Genomic DNA, 22,038 nt, shown 5'->3' on the forward strand with positions numbered 1-22,038 from the left:
TTAATTCCAGCATTTTTTCCATACAATGAAAGTGAATGGTGACTGAGACTACAATACTGCCTAACATCTCAATTTGTGTTTGGAACAACAAGAGGGTGAGCAAATCATTTTGGGGTGCACTATACCTTTAAAACCGCTGATGGAAGTTAAACCAAAATGACTGTTTTCTATATATCTTGGAGGCAAAATAGTTGCATTGTCTTTTTCTGCTGATACAAAGATTTTACTTGTGCTACTGCATAGAGATAAATCATGGCAAGGACGACAGGAAATGATGGATTCTCTTGTGAGACCCAGAGGCCAGGTCTACAGCCCCCTCCTTCTCAGGACATGGAAAGGAGGGGCATAGTGATCCAGCTAACAGACACAGAGGGTGAATGGGACAGTCTTGATGACAATGACCTCATATTCACCCTGGAGTGTGATGGCCAAAAGTCACTCAGCTCCCTCCCAAAGCAAAGGCCGGGTTCGGCGGACATTCAGCCTGAGGATGAGTGGGACCTTAGCTCACCTGCATTCAAAGTTCCTTTCTCACCCTCTTCGCCAGGCTCCCTGGGAGAGCCTTTTACCTTGGGCTCTGGCTTCCCCTCACCCACTCACCGGCCCCTGGCCAGCCTAGTGAAGTCTTTGTCAACAGAACTGGAACTGAAAGAGTCCTCTCTGAAGCCCAAGCCACTGCTCAGCCTTGTCAAGTCAATTTCTACAGAGCTTTCCTGCAGTGAGCCGGAAGTGTCTCAATCCAAGTCAGATTCCAAGCTCAATCTGCACCTGTGGACGCAGTTCACCCAGCCTAAAAGCCCCAATGGTGACTCCCGCACTGCCCCCCCTTCTCCAGTCAAACTGTCCCCAACTGAGCCCAAAGCAAGCTTCTTCAAAATGGAGCTGGTGGACACTCGACGCAAGCTCTCTGAGGCCATGCAGGAACCTCTTAGTATGTTCAGTAAGATCATGGTCGAGGACAGTGTCGGCAGCCCCAAGCACTAGTGGAGCACAGGGTCAATGGACTCGCCAAGCTACAAAGGCTTTGGAGTTGGGAAATCTAATACTGATTGACAGCAAGTGAATCTCCTAAGAGTGCTAGGAGAGCAGAATGTGAGCTCCAGAGTGCAATTGGACTGTGAGACAATGCAAACAGTTTGTGCAAAAATCTTGCTTTTCCCATGATCATCATAGTAGACAGGGACACTTTGATCCCATGATGGAGTCCATCGCACCAAATAAGATCAGAACTGATGAGCAAGGTTTGGCAGAAGATATGAGAGGGCAATATTCCTCACCAGTTCCAGGAGTTAGACTTGTCTATGTAGCATTTTTATCATACTGCTACGTTATCTTGCCTTTGTCATCTTATTGGTCTGGCCTGTTCCTCGGTTTAGCATTTGGATTGATGTTGGGGCTCGTACTTATCCGATGGGGCTCCACCAATCATCAGCACAGACTAAAAGGGGCCCACTACAATAGCATTCCCTTTGAGACTCTACAAAGCAAAGTGCCTTCTCTCAAGGTGAGTCTGATGCTCATTTTCAGTAAATTTTTCAGTGTGAACATATGTCAACATAGAATTGGTGTGATACTTTGTACTTGCATTGTTAACTTGAGCAAAGAACATTGCATAAATTAAAGCATTGCAGCTACCGGTAATTTAAGGGCTAAGAAAAGCAGCAGAACAGCACCCTAGGTAACTGCCTCACAGACTGCTTTTCAACTAAAGCCTGCACTTAAATATCAAAGCTCATGTTTTTCAGAAATAGATTTTTTTAACACTCTGCAGTGAATTTCACATTGTCTGAAATATGCATTTAAAGGGATCGTTCACCCAACAATGAAAATTCTGTCATCATTTTCTCACCCTCATGTTGTTTCATACACATATGATTTTCTTTCTTCTGTGGAATGAAAAGGATGTTAAACAGAATGACAGCCTCAGTCACCATTCACTTCATTGCACCTTTTTTTTTTTTGCAATTGGTGAATGGTGACTGAGGCAAACATTCTGCCTAATGTATGCTTTTGTGTTCCAAGGAGGGAAAGAAAGTCATAGATGTTTGTAACATCATGAGGGTGAGAAAATGATGACATAATTTCATTTTTGGGATGAACTATCCTTTTAACATCTTGGTGCTTTTCTGCAAAGCCTCAGAAAGGCCTTTATTGCCAGTCTTTTCCATGATTAATTCTGCTCTAAAGTGTCTGATGCAGAATAAAACACACCCACTGCTTGTCACAACCAGCTACAGCTCTTATCCGGATGCCCCATTTCTTTAATTTGTCTGTCTCTGTGCTGAAACTCCTTCACGGTGAGGATGCAGCCATGCAGAGACTAGAATAGAATTTGTGAAGTGAAGTGTTTCTGGGTTTCAGGGCTGGATGAATGATGCACTTGATGCACACATATGATCCTGAGACTTACCACCCATCCCTCATTCACTCTGTGTATGCCACTTTGGAAGGACCCTATTTGCGGCTTGACTACCCCCGTAACAACATTCCCTGCTGGGCTACCTTTGATGAGCCCTGCCACAAAAAGAATTTCACTCACTCTCGGGTATTCCGACTCACTGGCAGTAAGGTTCGTGAAGCTGATTTTCTATCTGCCTCTCAGTAGAAATTGATACATTGCCCTTCAGTGGCAGTGTGACACTGTTTTGCTCATGGTCTCTAAACCCAAATGGCATGAATATTAATGTGGCAGAAAGTTGCATAGATGCCATGTAATTCTAATGAATATGTTGCCTTGGTAACAGGTATTTCTTCTACCATTGGCTTTGGCAAACAAGAGAGTGTGGAACAGGAAGTATCCCATCTGTATAAGTTTGGCAGAAGGAGAAAGCGCTTAGGAGGAGGACACCATAGAGACCCAGAGAGTAGAGAAACCCACAGACTCAGTGATTGAAGACTGCCGTCCTGTCACACTCTACCTCTTTGGACGAACAGGATGGGAGAAAGAGGAGTGGTTCCATCGACTTCTTTCTGTGTCCATTCACAATGAGGAGGACCATTGTGAATCCATATTTGGTGGTAAAGTTGAAATCAGTTACTGTATGATGAAATAATCAACTGAACCAACATTCAAGTAATTTAAAAGGATTTTTCACCCAAAAATAAAAGTGATGTCATTATTTCTCAATCTAATGTTGCTCCAAACCTGTATACTGTTAATTTTTTCCATGGCACATAAAAGTAGAAATTTCATGCTCCTATTTTTCATGCAATGACATTTTATATTTAGGTCTCTCAAGCTTAAAAAAATGACAAAATAGCACCATAAAATTAAGCCTTACGACTTATGTGTTACATTCCAAGTTCCATTTTTAGTTATTGAGGGTCTTCAGCAGTGGGTCCACCAATTATTGGTTGATCTTAAACACATTTTTTGTGAAAAATTGTGAAAAAAATACAATATTAAGTAAACTTCAACAAAGCTGAAGTAAAATTAAATGCACAAGAACAATAATGAATATTTAAATGGATTTACAATGTAATCATCCCAGCAAAGTATGTGAATACATTAATATGGATCTATACGCATGTTATAGACTAGGCTTAAAATGCAACATTTTTGACAATATGTAATGGGGTCCCTGCTCTCTCTCTCTCTCTCTCTCTCTCTCTCTCTCTCTCTCTCTGTCCACCAAGGGGTCCTTGACCTGAAAACGTTGAAGTTAGTAACCAGCCAATCTGGCAGAAGCGCAAAAACCCGCAAGGTGAAAAGGGGACTCCCTTGTAGATGTAGATATCACGTAGATCCTCGAAAATCAGTGATTGCAGCCCTGCAGTCTGGTTCATGATTCAGATTGACCTGGTTTACTCGCTGAATGATTTAGTCTTAATGGTCACTTTTGGAGCTTGACAGATGTGGTTACTATGAATTGTCATTATCCTGAATGGGAAAAAAACAAAAGACTTTTCAGAATTGTCCTTGTATGTTCATCAGGAAAAAAAAACAGCATACAGGTGGAGTGAAATGAGAGTGAGCAATTAATGACAGAATTTTCATTTTTCGGGGAACTATTCCTTTAAAAACAATTTCTGTATGTTATGTTACCTTGTGTTTATGAATAGTTCTAATAAAGGTAGACAAAGTAAAGCGCTATAGTCTCTTACCGAAGCTGCTCTTTCTCCACAGTGTCATAAAAATCCCTATACTGATTATTTCTTTTGCTCTATAGACAAGTCTGCATTGCATGAGGAGAACCCTTTGGGTCTGTCACATGGTGATGAAGTCTCAAGCAGAGAGAGCACTGAGGATGTGTTCCATAGTGACCTGGTTGGCAGAGTAAAAGAGAAAATTTTACCAGACTATACATCTTACATGACCAATCTCATCTTCTCAGCACATGACAGTCCTCTAGCAAGCCCTTACCACAGCAGTACCCAGGGTAGTCCCACTGACAAAGAGCAGGTGAGGCTCAAATAAAGAGATGTATCCCTTGTTTTTTCTATCCTTGCACATGTAGTTATTTACATTGTACACCTAGACGAGGTTAACATGAGATGTTAACATGATACTTTAATAACTACCATCTTTCTTGTCTTTTGAAGTCTTAAAGTGCCACATACTAGGCAGTGAGTGTGCCTTCCATTGGCATTTGATGAGAAAAATATAATGTTCCTAAATTACTAAAGATTTCTTTCTTCCATCCTCTTATTAAGCAGAACTTTTGTTGCTATGAGGATGAAACAAAGCCTGTCTGGTTGAATGCACTGATTGGCCGGATCTTTTGGGACTTTCTTCATGAGAAGTACTGGGCTGATCAAGTCCAACAAAAGATACAACGAAAGCTAAGCAAAATCCGGGTAAGAGAACAGGGAGTAGAAGATTTTACAGGATAACGTGAGAATCAGAATTTTCTTTAAAGGGGATGAAAGCCAGGGATTTTCAAACTTTTTGATGCCAAGGACCCCCAAATATGATGTTCCCCTTGTGAAGAACCTCATTACCTAAATAGACCCATATATAAGACCCATTTATATTGTGTGAGAAAAATAGTACGAAAAATATTATAAAGATAATGTGTTGTTTGCTAATTTTGTAAAACATTTCTGCCAAAAAAAAAAAAAATGTATATTACATTTATATGAACATTGTCAATTAAATTCAAATTTATTTGTTTGACACTTTTCATAATAAATATTGTCCCATAGCAGCTTTACATAGAATTGACTTAAAGTTCCCAGTGAGCAAGCTAAAGGCAAGTGGTAAGCACAAACTACTGTATGGCTTTCATTAGATTAAAATAATCACAATTAATAGCATAATTTCCAACCTGCCTTTAAAAAGCAACAAGTCAAATTCAATAAATGTTACTTTTTTTAATGCATTTGACACTTTTTTCTCCTAAATTTTGTGCTGACCCCCTAGCACCACCCCACAAGCCCCCCTGGACACCAGTTTGAAAACCCCTCCTGTAAGCGATCTTTTACAGAATGGTGCTCAGAAAACATCCCGATTACTCAGAGTGGTGCAGTTGAAGCAGATTGTTTAAGTCAAACATATTCAGCTTCATAAGCAGTTGTCAGTTGTTAGTTTGCTGTGCAAGAATGCTACTTTTCTTCTGTTGCATTTGACAACTTTTGAGAACTTTAAAATTGTTATATTTGGCAACACTGAGTTGTTGCGCTGCTGCTCTCCTGCTCTGATTACAACAGGTCTCAACGGTATCTTTGTAGGGTGGAGTTTTGGAAAAAGGGGGCATTTCTAATACAGTGGCTAACATTGCTTACAGCACCTTTAAGATGTGTTTTAAGAAAGTATTGTTTCCACAGAGAAAACAGTACTGACCTCATTCTTTACTCTCTGCAGATTATTTATTTATTTATTTATTTTAATAAATGAATACAAATAATAATAATAAAAAGGGATGTTAAAGGTGCACTCAGTAACTTTTGACTTTGTGTCAACTTGGACTTACACTGACACCTAGCGGCTTGGATGCAGCATAATTTAAAATCAATAGTTTTCAGTTTCAGATTCCATTAGTATTCACAGTCAGCCATGATTAATTTAATCAATGAGTGAAAGTGTCAAATAACAGGACAGTTGCTGAGATTAAGCTAGTAGTATTTGGCTGGTCATGTGATTCTAACATGGCAGCCCCCATGTGCGGACACTCTCCATGTAGAATAAAACAGCTTTTATAAAGTTACTGATATGACTGGAGTCTTATTTTAATGTGAGTGGTCATGATTTCCTACATATATTGCAAAATTACAATTCATATCTTTGGGAGTTAAACTTTGAGAAAATGAAGAAAAAATTACTGAGTGCACCTTAAATGTTTCCATCTTGTGCACATGTATCTCTGTGTTTACCCTCTTTTATTACAGTTGCCTTACTTCATGGATGAGCTAACCCTCACTGAACTGGCCATGGGCTCCAGCATGCCCCATATAACAGGCAAGTCCCTGCCACAGGTCAACAGCAGAGGTGAGCGAGACGGGCTGCTAAGAGCCTCTTATAAAAGAACAGATTTCATCCATCAGGACTGCTTCAGCGTATGTGTTATTATGTTCCTGCAATGAGCACTAGATGAGATGTTTTTATCCTGATGTAATCTCAGGGAACAAAGGAGCGCAGAACATCACGTCACTGTCCTCTGCGAATAGCAGTGCGTCTGTGAGCATATGTCTGTTTGCGCACTCAGTTGTATGGTCAAATGCTCACTGTGAAGTATATGGAGGATATATTATCCCCATAAGAAGTGGAGGTTATTGTTGTGAGGGGCACAGAGTGCATCTTTTACTCTCTGCCTTATGATCTCTGTGAGTTATGTAATACTGTAGATTATGGCATTCAACTGAGTCTGGCCTCCTCACTCCAGTCTCATTGCATTTATTGATTTATAATGTGCGCAAGTAGACATGTGGGTGTTTTTTTATTATTGCGCTATAAATGTCTTTCATTTGTATCATCCATGAACAGATCATATCCCTGTAATCTTGACTCCTGACATGCAGATCAAGCTCAAAGTGGCAGTACTGGAAGTCTTAATTTCTTTTACAAATTTACTTTCAGTCCCTTACAGCATATTAGTCAGTATTAGAATAGCAATTGATTTTATGTCAGACCTCACACAGTAGATATTTTGTTATAAACATACAGTATTTGTTTCAATGAGTCATGATGAGAAAGTCTCTGTGCATTTTTGAATAAGCATTGATCTACATTGTTTGTTTATAATATTTGTAACAATTGTTTTGAAAATTGTCATTGTGTCAGACCTGTGGTCTAGTGGTTGGCACTTGTGCTCTGTACATATTGACCTGTGGTGATCATGTGGGAGATGCATGGCCCCCTGTCTTGTTCCATTCACCCATCATTTTCTGTCATCTACAGTATACTTTTACCATTAAAGAGATAGTTCACCCAAAAATCAAAGTCATGTAATTGTTTATTCAGACTCATGTTGTTCCAAACCCATATGACTTTCATTTCTCTGTGAATCACAAAAAGAGATGTTGGGCAGAATGTTAGTCTCAGTCACCATTCACTTTTAATGTATGGAACAAAAGGTGCAATGTAAGTGAATGGTGACTAATGCTAACATTCTGCCAAACATCTCCTTTTTCATGAAAGAAAGAAAGTCATAGGGGGGCCAGCGAGTATTGACGCTGACTACCACCCCTGGAGTCTCGAGTTCGAATGCAGGGTGTGCTGAGTGACTCCAGCCAGGTCTCCTAAGCAACCAAATTGGCCCGGTTGCTAGGGAGGGTAGAGTCACATGGGGTAACCTCCTCGTGGTTGCTATAATGTGCGGTTCTCGCTCTCAGTGGGGCGCGTGGTGAGTTGAGCGTGGATGCCGCGGAGAATAGCATGAAGCCTCCACACGCGTCTATGCGGTAACACGCTCAACAAGCAACAAGATAAGATGCGTGGATTGACGGTCTCAGACTCGGAGGCAACTAAGATTCATCCTCCGCCATGCGGATTGAGATGAATGCGGATTGAGATGAGTCACTATGTCACCACAAGGACTTAGAGCGCATTGGGAATTGGGCTTTCCAAAAAAAAAAAAAAAGAACGTCATATGGGTTTGGAACAACATGAGCTTGTGTAATGACAGATTTTTCATTTGTGGTTGAACTATCCCTTTTAAAAAATCACAAAAAAGAAGATGATAAATAAAAATGTCTTGGTGTGTCAGGCCTTTGGTTGCATTTAGAGGTGGAGTACACAGGGTCACTACAGATGACTCTAGAGACCAAAATCAACCTCTCCAAACTTGGGAAGGATGGAGTCCTTGAGACAGACACAAAGATGGAGACCATCAATGTGTTGTGAGTTTGTGTAGAATTAAAGAAATTCTGAATTTTTCCTGTAGAAAATATCTTTATCCAGTTTTTCAGATTAATATTTTATTGGTTGATTCTCAAACATAACACAGAACAAAGCAAAATATACATGCACAGAGTCAATCATTATCCCCCTTAACCCCCATTAATTCGCTGTCCCCCTCCCAATCCCCAACCCCTCCCCAGCCCCCAACAGACATTCCCGTGGTCCAAGCCTGAGTATTCACATGTAAACATGAAGAGAGAGAGAGAAAAAAATAAGGGTTTCTCTCCACATGGCCTTCACCCAGAACCTTCCAGAAAGGTCATGTATTTGTCCCATTTCTTAATATACTGTATGCATCTAATCTGCTAAGATATTTGTTTGACATATTTTCGAATGGCGCCACCCTGCCCAATTCAGTGAACCATTCTTGAAATGAGGGAGTGTCAATTGACTTCCATCCTCTAAAAATTATTTGTCTGCCAATCATTACACAAGTTTGGATCCAGCTTTTTGTATATTTGTCACCTACTTTAATAACTGCCCCATCACCCAATATACATAGTCTGGGGCAGAATGAAATTTGAGTATCTAAAACCTCACAGATAAAATTCTGGACTCTTAACCAGAATTCTTGAATCTTAGTGCAGAACCACAGAGAATGGGCTATGTCTCCATCCTCCAACTGACATCGCCAGCAGGTGTGTATTTTAAACAAAGCCTAAACAATCTAGAGGAAGTCCAAAAGAAAATATAGCTGCAAGCAGCGATGATGGGCCTAAGCACCATGGGTCAAATTCTACCTGGTGGCTTTCGGAAAACAATGCAAGGTGGACACATGCATTTGACATTATTCTAATGTTGGGCAGAGCTAATAACTATAATTATGAAAGTTGTCTGGCTTGATGAGAACTATACAGTATATACACCAATTTTGGTGACTGTAGGTGAAAATGGGGGTCTGGTTTCCCTGTTCCTGTTCGGTCCGGTCGGTCCTGGTTCCCTATTACGTCTGCCCCAGCCTGGATTCTACTTTCCCCCTGTGGTGTAGTTTATGTTCTCTGTTTTTCCCCCTTGTTGCAGTTTTGTTTTTTGATTTATTTGTAATAAAGCCCTTCCTTTGCCTCTGCGTTTGGGTCCTACCTCTGATTCCCTGACAGCTTGGGCCATTGAAAGGTGCAAGGTTGGATAGCTGTGGTAGGGCAATATGCTGTCAGAGCAAGAGCTTCCAATTTAGACCAATTCACCCTGTCTCCTGAAAATTTGGAGAAAGAATTAATAATTCTGTGGAGGCAAGGCATAGATCTCCTAGGGTCGGAGACAAATAATATGTCATCTGCGTAAAGTAAAAGTTTATGCACCACACCTCCTGCTACAATACCAGGAAAATCATATTTTTTTCTTATTACGGCTGCTAATGGTTCCAGGGCAAGACAGAACAGCAAAGGGTAGAGAGGACAGTCTTGCCGGGTTCCCCTACCAAGACAAAAATAATCTGAAATGAATCCATTAGTTTGCACTGCCACTGATGGGTGTTTATAGAGTAACTTAATCCACCCAATAAAAGTGTTCTCAAACCCATAAATTTCCAACATCTTAAAAAGATAGTCCCATTCCACCCTATCAAACGCCTTCTCGGCATCAAGTGAGATGGCAGCAATCGGGGTCTGATCATTCACTATGACCACATAATATTTATAAAACAATGTTATCAGAAGAACTATGACCACGAATAAGAGATGTAATTACTCTGTTTAATCGATTAGCCAGAATTTTAGACAATATTTTTTATATCTAACTGGATTATGGAAATTGGACGATAACTTTTACATTCTTTTGGGTATTTATCTTTTTTAAGAATGAGACTGATCAGGGCTTGCGTCATGGTTGGTGGTAGTTCACCTTTCTTTAATGACTCTGTGTAAACTTCTAACATAAGTGGAGCCAGTTCTATGACATAAGATATAAAAAATTCTGCGGCAAAACCATCTGGCCCAGGCGCCTTACCTGTTGGCAAGGCTTTAATTACCTCAACAAGCTCCTCCAAAGTAATATCTGAGTCAAGAAAGTCTTTTTGATCACTCTTAAATTTATAGAGTTCTAATGGCTCTACAAAGTTGTTAATATCCTTATTGGTAGACATAGATGTGGAGCTATAAAGATAGAAATAGAATTCTTTAAAGGCTTTATTAATATCTGTAGCAGAAGTAAATATATTGCCTCCAGAAGACTTCACTAAAGGAATGGTGGAAAAAACTCTCTCTGTTTTATGTATCTGCCATTCCATGCTTTGTCCCCTGACTCAAAGTATGTCTGTATTGCCCTGAATAACCAAAACTCTGCCTTCTGTGACAAAATAGTATTGTACCTATACATTAGTCAACTTTCTAAGACCACTGGATGACATTCGGCGCTTCAGCTCTATTAATTCCTGTGCTTTGATCTTTTTAATGAATGAGGCATATTGTATGATCCGCCCCAAAGAACTGCCTTAAACATCTCCCATGCAACGCCCACAGAGAACACTGAGGACCAATTGGTTTCTACATCAACATTGACTTCTGTCTTTAACATTTATTGAAATGCTGGGTCCTGCAGAAGGGATGTATTAAAGTGCCATCTACAGTTGCAATCAAAATTATTCAACCCCCCCAAGATGGTAAGGATTTACAAAGGTAAGCTTTTTTGATGACCCAGAATTTTTTAACTTTACATCTATATCAGTTGAGTGACACATTCAAAGTCATAGTGTGAATATATAACTGAATATTTCTAAATAGCAGGATTTTTTTTTTAAATACAGCTATATCATAATTATTCATCCCCTATTGCATGTAGGTGTTTCTTAAATATGTAAGGCTACACAAGTAATTGTTTTAAAACAAAATTAAGTCATCAATCGGCAATGGCACTTATTTAAGTTTTAAAATGTAAGTTTAGCATTGTAAGCAAAAATGTATTTCTATGCAAAAAATGCAATTAAAAATAAGCTGTCTCAAAAGCTAATAGAGGAGATTATTTCATTACACAAGAAAGGTCATTGCTAAAAGTACATTTCCAAGGCACTTCAATTTCCAATAGACAAAGTTGGCAGCACCATTCATACATTTTTTAAATATGGTACAACATCAACCTTCTTGGGGTGTGGAAGAAAGCAAAACTTCACCAAGGGAAATGTTGACTCCAGTTGACTGAATATTCAAGAAGTAATTAGGAAAGACCTGTGGAGTCCTGGAAGAAGGTTTTATAGATGTATGACACTAAACTGAAAATGAGTTTTAGACCCATGGGTCAGCAGTATGTCTGGAGTAAGATGACAAGGTGATGACAAGAACGACACCATCCCCACAGTCAAGCATGGAGGTGGGTCAGTCCTGTTATAGGGATAATTTGCGGCTACAGGAAACGGCTATCCTGACTATGTGACTGACACCATGGATTCTTTCAGGTTTCAGGCCATTTTGGCATGACAAATGTGATGCCTTCAGTGTGTAAATTGAAGCTGGGTGATCACTGGACTTTCCAGCAAGACAATAACACCATGGATACATCCAAGTTGTCCAAAATCTGGTTCAGGGATAGGTCGTGGAATGTCCTTAAATGGCCCTTTCAGTCCATCATTAAAATCCCATTGCAAACCTTTGTTGGGATTTCAAGGAAGCAGTGGCAGCACAGAAACCAAAGAATGTCAATGAACTGGAAGCTTTTGCTCATGAGAAATTTGTAAAAATTCTAACTGAGAGGTGTCCAAAGCCTGAGAACACTTACCTGAAACATTTATTTGATGTTATTAAGGATAAAAGATGCTCCACAAATGTTTAAATTTTGTGGTTGAATATTTTTGACATGACATTTGTGGAGAGAATTAGATATTTTTTATTTAAAAATTTGGGTAAACTGAACTCTTTGTTCTCAAAAATCACCCAAATGTGTATTCAAAACTTTGACTGTTTACTGAGGTTTTAGTTGATGTATTTTTAATTCACATCACCAGAATGTATTGCTGGTCAGGGGGCTGAATAATTTTGATTGCAGCTGTATATGATTATCTTCAGATCTAAGCATGATCTGAAACTAAAATGTTCCCAATTGAGCAATCAGTGGCAAATGGAATAAATTATATATATATATATATATATATATATATATATATATATATATATATATATATATATATAATCTATTCTAGAGTAAATCTTATGAACTGATGAAAAAAAGGTGTAGTCCCTCCCAGATGGATTCAGAAGTCTCCAAATGTCTGTAAGTCCAAGATTTTTGCACATCCTCTGTAGTGTCAACATTGCTCTAAAGGGATTACACACTTTTGCATCACTATGATCGAGGACCGGATCCATCAAAAGATTGAAGTCTTTACCCAAAACCATATCATAGAGGATCCCAGCGGCTTGTAACTTTTCCTCAAGAACTATTAAAAAGTTCTGATCATCAGCGTTGGGTGCATAAATATTTTGCCCCTGTATTTTAGCCAAAACTATAATGACGACTCCTAAATTATCCTTGATCTGTTTGAGACAATTAAATTGTAAATGCTTACTTATCAATATGATGACACCCCTGCTCTTACTCGAACCAGAACTGCAAAAAACATGCCCACCCCATGCGCTACCAAGTTTTTCAGCTTCCTGTGCAGAAAGCTGCATTTCTTGAAGGAACACTATATCAAAATTTTTATGCTTAAGAAAAGATATAACCTTCTTCCTTTTTATAGGGTGCCCCAGCCAACATTCCTTGTGGAGAGAAACATTTTACATATATTAAAGTGTGACATATTGACATGCAAAGAAAAACTTTAATGCATTGCATAATTGTAAAGTTTTGTTAATAAATTCAGCAGGCTTACACATCATGAATGTGAGACCAAACCTTGCGTTTCTTGAATTCAAGCAGATGGAGGGCTATATCTGGGGCCTATAAAATGAAAATGCGACAGGAACTAATAATAAAAGTGATATTTTTAATATATTTTACATTTGCCTTTTTGAACATTTTAATTTATTCATTAATTATTTATTTTTATAGTTTTAACAGTGGTATTTGTAACAAGACCATAGTAAACATGGATCTTGTTCACTACCATGGTTAGATGTGACATGATTTCTATAAAACAAACTATGGCATTTTTGTAATTACAAACAGTAGACCTACACTAAACACATGTAAAAACAATAAATACAAAGTTGTAACATAAATTAATTATATTCCCTCACTCCCCTAATGTAGCTTATGACAAATGTAATAGAGCTGAAGTAGTGATATGATAATATGTATTATCAATCTATTTCTCCCTAAAGTACAGTTAGTGTTACTATAGTAAATTCAAGGGTGGTGATGTAGAATTCTGTGCCGAATTCAAATGGTTTCCACTTCTCACGCCTTGCTTCTCACTGATTCTCACAAAGCTGCAAGTTTAATTGCTCAAGCTTTAAGAGCTTTGCGCTCGCACTGCTCTGTCCATTGAGCCGTATCCATCTACAGAGCCGTACAGGTGCATTAGCCAAGGTTGTGCTTCCGCCTGTGTATTTGACGCTGCTAAACCAGATACTTCAGATGCGTCACTAGACTTCAAAATCAGATGAACCATGGTACAAAAGCATACCAGCCCGTATAATTGAGAATCAACTGATATACTCCAAGTCTAGATAAATGTTTTAATGCAAAGAGAAACTTGATGATAGATTTGATTATTATGACTGATAAACACCCCTGCATTTGTAACCTAATGCCCCCCTCTCTACTAATTTGCTCTCAGAGCCCCCTGGCATCCTTTGAATACCCCCGTTGAGGACCCCTGATATAGACCATAATTCAACATTGATGTAACCATAAAATCCTTCATAATCCACAGAACACAAAAAAATGCTTTTCAACCTTGCACAAAACAGTGCCAACTGGTGTCCAACCCCCGGAAATCCATGCACGCACACGAGACCCTACGTGACACCATTGCTACAAGATTATTTCAGTCCGGTGTTTTTTTTTTGTTGTTTTTATTTTTTTGTTTTTTTTGTTTTTTTTTTTAACATACACCATACAATAGAACTGCACATGAAAGTTTTTAATACAATAAGGCCCCAGTAAATAACAATATCAAACCCACAAAATGAACAAATAAACACAACAATAAGCCAATAAAGAAGAAAAAAAAAGTAGATTGAGAGATAGTGGGCAACCAACCGCATAACAAACCCTCTCAGACCACATCAGCAAAATGCACGATGTGTAGTCCTGCTGATTCAGCACTGGCAAAGCCACCCACTCACTCCATTGATTTAATGAAGGCCATAGCTTCTCGTGGGCATGTGAAATGTCTTATGTCCATCCAATTGTCTGCAAGGCCCTCCATGTCGGTCGAGATTTTCATTAGTGCTGCATAAATGTTTGCAATATCTTGGCCTACATCCTGAGGTGCGCTGTCATTCCCAACCGGACTCCTGCCATCTTGCTCTTGAGAGGCGTCATACACGTGTGACTGTAAATGCTTTTTAATGTCCCCACAGGCCGACAATTTTGAATTCTTCGACAATCAAAACTAAATCAGTTCTCACAGAGTAATTTTGATTGAAAAGATAATTGAAGCAAAGTGTAATGGAGAATGCAACTAGGCTGCTTCCACTTGCATAGTGTCACGTAACTCCCAATTCTTTATCAGTTTTTAATATTTCAGTTCAGCCAATACAATGGTGCCCTAAAATTTTTCCATTTAAAATCTTGAAAGTGTTAGGATTTTGAATTAATTTGTTTATCTGTTTATTAGCCTATGTTTGTCATACTGTATGGTTATGATGATGTTCTGTGTTCTGCAGTAGCAGGTCCAGGCTCTCTGTGTTAGCTGACAGTGATGAGGATTCCTCAAGTGCAGGATCCTCTGATGAAGAGGAAATTTCATCTGTTGACACTCAAGGAGTTCTGGCAGAGAAGACTGTACCTGGTGCTGAAGGGTCATTACCATTAACTCCATTCAGTTAGCAGTTAAAGGAATAATTCACCCAAAAACAAAAAATTCTGTCATTAATTATGCACCCTTATATTGCTCATTACCTTGATTTTTTGAAGAAGGTCCTGGCCATACTTTTCCATATAGACTATATCAAGGATGTAAACAATAACAAAGGAATTAGAACGCAACTGGCATGGGAGCACTTCCGGTATCATATTGATCCTTTAAATAAGGCTCCGTGTTAACATATTTTCTTAAAAAACATCAAACTTTTACCTGAAGTGACTTATTCAGACATGTTGTTCATACTGAGTGTCTACACGAGAGAGGTGATGAAATTGTATCACAGTCACAATTATTTCCTAAGCGGAGAGATCGGGAATATTGGATCGCTCCTATTATAATCAATGAAGCTGTTATATACAGGTGCATCTCAATAAATTAGAATGTCATGGAAAAGTTCATTTATTTCAGTAATTCAACTCAAATTGTGAAACTCGTGTATTAAATAAATTCAATGCACACAGACTGAAGTAGTTTAAGTCTTTGGTTCTTGTAATTGTGATGATTTTGGCTCACATTTAACAAAAACCCACCAATTCACTATCTCAACAAATTAGAATATGGTGACATGCCAATCAGCTAATCAACTCAAAACACCTGCAAAGGTTTCCTGAGCCTTCAAAATGGTCTCTCAGTTTGGTTCACTAGGCTACACAATCATGGGGAAGACTGCTGATCTGAAAGTTGTCCAGAAGACAATCATTGACACCCTTCACAAGGAGGGTAAGCCACAAACATTCATTGCCAAAGAAGCTGGCTGTTCACAGAGTGCTGTATCCAAGCATGTTAACAGAAAGTTGAGTGGAAGGAAAAAGTGTGGAAGAAAAAGATGCACAACCAACCGAGAGAACTGCAGCCTTATGAGGACTGTCAAGCAAAATAGATTCAAGAATTTGGGTGAACTTCACAAGGAATGGACTGAGGCTGGGGTCAAGGCATCAAGAGCCACCACACACAGACGTGTCAAGGAATTTGGCTACAGTTGTCATATTCCTCTTGTTAAGCCACTCCTGAACCACAGACAACGTCAGAGGTGTCTTACCTGGGCTAAGGAGAAGAAGAACTGGACTGTTGCCCAGTGGTCCAAAGTCCTCTTTTCAGATGAGAGCAAGTTTTGTATTTCATTAGGAAACCAAGGTCCTAGAGTCTGGAGGAAGGGTGGAGAAGCTCAAAGCCCAAGTTGCTTGAAGTCCAGTGTTAAGTTTCCACAGTCTGTGATGATTTGGGGTGCTATGTCATCTGCTGGTGTTGGTCCATTGTGTTTTTTGAAAACCAAAGTCACTGCACCCATTTACCAAGAAATTTTGGAGCACTTCATGCTTCTTTCTGCTGACCAGCTTTTTAAAGATGCTGATTTCATTTTCCAGCAGGATTTGGCACCTGCCCACACTGCCAAAAGCACCAAAAGTTGGTTAAATGACCATGGTGTTGGTGTGCTTGACTGGCCAGCAAACTCACCAGACCTGAACCCCATAGAGAATCTATGGGGTATTGTCAAGAGGAAAATGAGAAACAAGAGACCAAAAAATGCAGATGAGCTGAAGGCCACTGTCAAAGAAACCTGGGCTTCCATACCACCTCAGCAGTGCCACAAACTGATCACCTCCATGCCATGCCGAATTGAGGCAGTAATTAAAGCAAAGGAGCCCCTACCAAGTATTGAGTACATATACAGTAAATGAACATACTTTCCAGACGAATTGAGGCAGTAATTAAAGCAAAAGGAGCCCCTACCAAGTATTGAGTACATATACAGTAAATGAACATACTTTCCAGAAGGCCAACAATTCATTAAAAATGTTTTTTTATTGGTCTTATTATGTATTCTAATTTGTTGAGAGAGTGAATTGGTGGGTTTTTGTTAAATGTGAGCCAAAATCATCACAATTAAAAGAACCAAAGACTTAAACTACTTCAGTCTGTGTGCATTGAATTTCTTTAATACACGAGTTTCACAATTTGAGTTGAATTACTGAAATAAATGAACTTTTCCACGACATTCTAATTTATTGAGATGCACCTGTAAGGCTGTCTGCTTGACCTGTGGACAAGGTAAGGATTTATTTTGTCTTGTTAATTTATAAGTCATTGTGGATAAAAGCATCTGCTTAATCTGCTTAATGACTATATGTAATAGTATATTACTTGCAAAGCTAATGGGAGCGATCTGTTGTCACTTTTAGAGCTCTGCCTATCAAACTTACAACAAGAAAGATATGTGCTACAGTTTTTAATATTGCACGTTTCCAGCCATCTTACTTCACTGCTGCGAATGCGTCCATTTGTGGTTGTTTTTTCAGAGATTCAAACACTTTAATTTCCGTTTATTCCAGGGACCAAAGAGCATCCAGCCACTGAACAACATGGTCCATATTTAAATAATGACATTTTATGACAATTGTGTTAACATTAGTAACGATAATAGTGTTAAAGTCACTATGAATGAAGTGCCTCTCATTGTTGATTTGAATGAGTATAACAACTAATTGGAAATGTTCATGGCACAAAGACGTCACTTTCTAAAATCTGGCTTCTATTCTTCATGTGTGCACACACTGGCATTCTCGCAGGCCCATTAGATGTGTCGCTGGACCCGTTCCTCGGACCCCTGGTGCGAATTAGATGTGAGGCCAGGGAGGAAAGCACGCATTGTGGCCGACGGGCTATAGGCCGGGCCGCCTTCCCCTTTCACCTGCCGCAGGTCTGGAAAGAAAGGCCATCAAGGATGCTGCTACCCCACATGCCTCGGAACAAGGAGGGGAGCGCGTGCGGCCGTCGGACCCCACTCACGCCATGGCCATTCCATGGACACTTCCACAACTTTCACGGAGCACCATTGCACAGCGAGGATGACAGTTTCCACTTTATTTTGATTACAATTCTCCCTGGACACTATTTTCCCCATTTATGAACATTTTATGTTTATTATTATTTTCAGTAAATGCTTCTCCATGACTTGACGCCACACCCACTGTGTCTGTCTCTTGCTCTCCCCGCCACAATGGAAATATGCATCCTTCAGATCTACTGACGTAAACCAGTCTCTGGGACGAATAAATTGAAAGAGCGTTTAGAGTATGAACATTTTGAACTTGTACCTTCTGAGGTGTGTGTTGAGGTTCCGCAAATCCAGAATGGGACGGAGACCCCCTCTCTCTCATTTGGATGACAAAATACCTGGAGTAAAAGCCCTGACGGCTGACCTCCTGCGATACTACCCTTACTGCTCTTTTGCTCATCAAATTGTCTATTTGTTCCTCAGAAATCTGCGCTGGAGAAAAACTGGGATCTTCATTATTTGACACTGCGACCCGCACCCTCCTTTTCAACGCTCACCTTATGAACAGGGAACAGTGCGGGCAACACTTGGGATTAGCGAGTGCAGCCTGCTCATGTCTGACACTCAGACAGGTAATCCATAGCAGGTGGGAATCCTTGGGCGAGATCATGGATCCACAAGCGAACAGACGGGAGGGATCTTTTATTTTCCACCTCTCGGTGAGCTTGCAGTTGTCATGACAGAAACCCAAGCTCAACAACATAGAACCTGCTTACTACAACATGCCACTCGATGCCACACCACCACAACGTGCAGGAGAGGGTAGATGCTATAGCCACTTTAAACTCACAGAAAAACATCAACCTGGCTTGACATGCTGGTTTACACCACCAAGAGAAACAATATGAACACAGCAGAACAGTATCTGCAACGTACCTGAACGGCCTGTCTAACAAAATGTTTAGCGACCACTTCTAAGTCCTGCTGAGGATTGCTTCCAAAATTCTTCATGGGGAAGAGAAGGAGAATGAAGAAGGGACCTAGGGCGGTGACTTATGTAATGGAGGTGGGGCTCCCTTATCACTGCTGCGATTGGTCTGTCAACTGATAGACGTGGTGTCATTGTTTTTTCCGGAGACAGATTCCCTTTGTGAGATACTGAACGAATGTTAGAAAGATAACTGGATCAGTCTAGCTCCAAAATGACAGTAAATTACCATAAAAGTATCATAGAAATGGTCCATGTGACTATCTAGTCGATATGGCCACTATTATGATATTGTGCTTGGAAAGACATATGGGTGAGTAAATAGTAACAGAACAGGTGAACTATTCCTCCAATTTTGTGATGTTGCAACTCTTTATCTGTACATGTGTCAGAAATGCTTTAATTTTCTAATTATCTCTGTAGCTGACAGCACTCATGACACTACAAAAAATAATTTTCTTCATCTGTAGTTTTGTCTTGTTTTCCAATAAAAATATCTAAACATCCCTAAAACAAGAAAAATGAAGCAAATTTTTTATGTATTTTTTTCTGAGAATGTTTATTATACTTACCCCACTGGAATTTTTTCTTTCTTTCTTTCTTTCTTTTTTAGGCATAAACCTCACAAAATGTTTGTTAGATTCATGTTTAAAACAAGAAAAAAAAAGAAAAAGAAAAAAATTTGGCAATGGGGTAGAAAAAATAAAATAAACTTAATCCAATGTCTTAAATATCTTATATAATTTTGCTTCTCGATAAATATATCTTGTTTTAAGGATGTTTAGATATATATATATATATATTTTTTTTAATTGTATTGGATATAAATACTAATTAAGTGAATGATGTTTTTTGCAGTGTAGCTTTACACCACAGAAATAGAAACCAAGTAACAAAATGTCCTTGTCATGGCTAGTGACAAAACCTAAGATTTACATAAGAGAGATTTTATCGCTTGTCACTTTATCTTGTCTGGTTAGCATTTTATTATGAGAGACATTGCTGCTTCATGATAAAGGACAAGTTCTCAGATTGCTATGTCTTAAACCTAATGTTACTTTTTATGGCTTTGCTTATAAAGTATCAGTATCCTAAAGGAAGCTGGTAGGTCCATAAGTATTACAATTTAATACCACACATTAAAAAATTTCCTTTCACCTGACAGACATCCCAGAAATAGGTGTCCTGAGAAAAAATCACACTTGTCTCAGTGACAGCCCTAGGCTCTGACAGTGGAGAAACCTGCACTTTTTAAGCCACTAAGAAAACTAGTCAGTGTGAATCATTTCGCTCTTCATTTCTTGTTTGCTCATATTGGGTTTGCTGATATGGCGTTTTGGAGAGAGGGTGTGTGGTTAAAGGAATAGTTCACCCAAAAATGAAAATGCTCTCATCATTTACATCCCAGATATGTAAACACAAACGAAATTTTTTAGAATATCTCAGCTCTGTAGGTCCATACAATGCAAGTAAATGGGTACCAAAATTTTAAAGCACAAAAAGCACATAAAGGTAGCATAAAAATATTCCATATGATTCCAGTAGTTTAATACATGTCTTATGAAGCAATATAATAGGTATGGGTAAGAAACAGATCAATATATCCTGTAAATGTCCTAATATCCTAGGTCAATGTCATTTTTTACTATCAATTTCCACTTTCACTTTCTTCTTTTTTATTTATGGTAATTCACATTCTTTGTGCATATCGCCACCTACTGGGCAGGGAGGAGAATTTATAGTAAAAAAGGACTTAAATATTGATCTGTTTCTAACTCACACATACCATATCGCTTTTGGAGATATGGATATAACAAATGGAGTTGTATGGATTGCTTTTATTCTGCCTTTATGTGCTATTTGAGGCTTCAAATCTTTGGTACCCATTCACTTGTATTGTGATAACCTTGAGAGATGAAATATTCTTCTAAAAATATTTGTTTGTGTTCAGCAGAAGAAAGAAAGTCACACATCTAGGACGGCATGAAGGTTAGTAAATGATGAGAGAACTTAAATTTTTCTGTGAACTATCCCTTCAAGTAAGTAAATTAGCTGAAATCGCTTACAACACCTTTAATTGTAAAGGTTCAATTGTAAAGGACTCTATAGCATTTATATTTTCCTAAACCCCAGACTCAAAAGTGTTTTGTGGGTTCTCTCAGGTACAGTTTCTGTTTGCCCCCGAAACTTTATCTAAGAGTCAGACCCAAACTGGGAGAGTGAGAAGTGACTTTCTGTCATGTGACGGAGTGGATTGAAAAGAAGCTGCAGGATGAGTTTCAGGTTAATTTCTATGGTTTTGTGATATTCAGCACTCTTTGAACTTTAAAGCTATGACTCCTTTAAGATATGTAATGTATTTAACTATAGATTGGTAAACAATAACAATATATTAATCAAATGGCAGCTGTTTATTTTAATTGAAATATTTTATTCTGTACAATGTCTTAATAACAATGAAATAACAAAATGTTCTTGTATTTTTCTAGAAAGTATTAGTATTAATATGGATGGCATATACCTGCCACTAATGCACTCTGGGATGGACCTACCAGCTTCCTCTATGGCATCCACTGACAGGTGCAATCTGGAACACACTGCAGTATCACAGTAGTGCCTCCTTGTGGACAGACATGAAAATGCATCTCACTCATTTACTTACTCTCTTTAAAATCAGAATCAGAATCAGAATGAGCTTTATTGCCAAGTGTTCTCACATACACAAGGAATTTTTTTTTTTTTTTTTTTTCGGTGATAAGAGAAACAAATGCACACAGAACATTACAGTGAGACACAGAATGTAAAACAAGGTAAGAGTATAAATAGACATACAAATAATAGGACATATAACAGAATGGCATTTGTACATGTGCAACTGGTAATGTATATGCAAGGTAGGGGTATGTACAGTTATTGAATTAAATATGTGAATTTACATATGTGCATGAGATATGTGTTTACATTATTGCACTATG

General features: G+C 38.8%; 1 pseudogene; it reads left to right on the forward strand.

The window, feature by feature from the left end:
* Window positions 1–252: 252 nt before the first annotated feature.
* LOC127426832 (testis-expressed protein 2-like) lies at window positions 253–21,677 on the forward strand (annotated as a pseudogene).
* The last annotated feature ends 361 nt before the right edge of the window (window positions 21,678–22,038 follow it).

Source organism: Myxocyprinus asiaticus, chromosome 36 (assembly GCF_019703515.2).
Source record: "Myxocyprinus asiaticus isolate MX2 ecotype Aquarium Trade chromosome 36, UBuf_Myxa_2, whole genome shotgun sequence".
NCBI lineage: Eukaryota > Metazoa > Chordata > Actinopteri > Cypriniformes > Catostomidae > Myxocyprinus > Myxocyprinus asiaticus.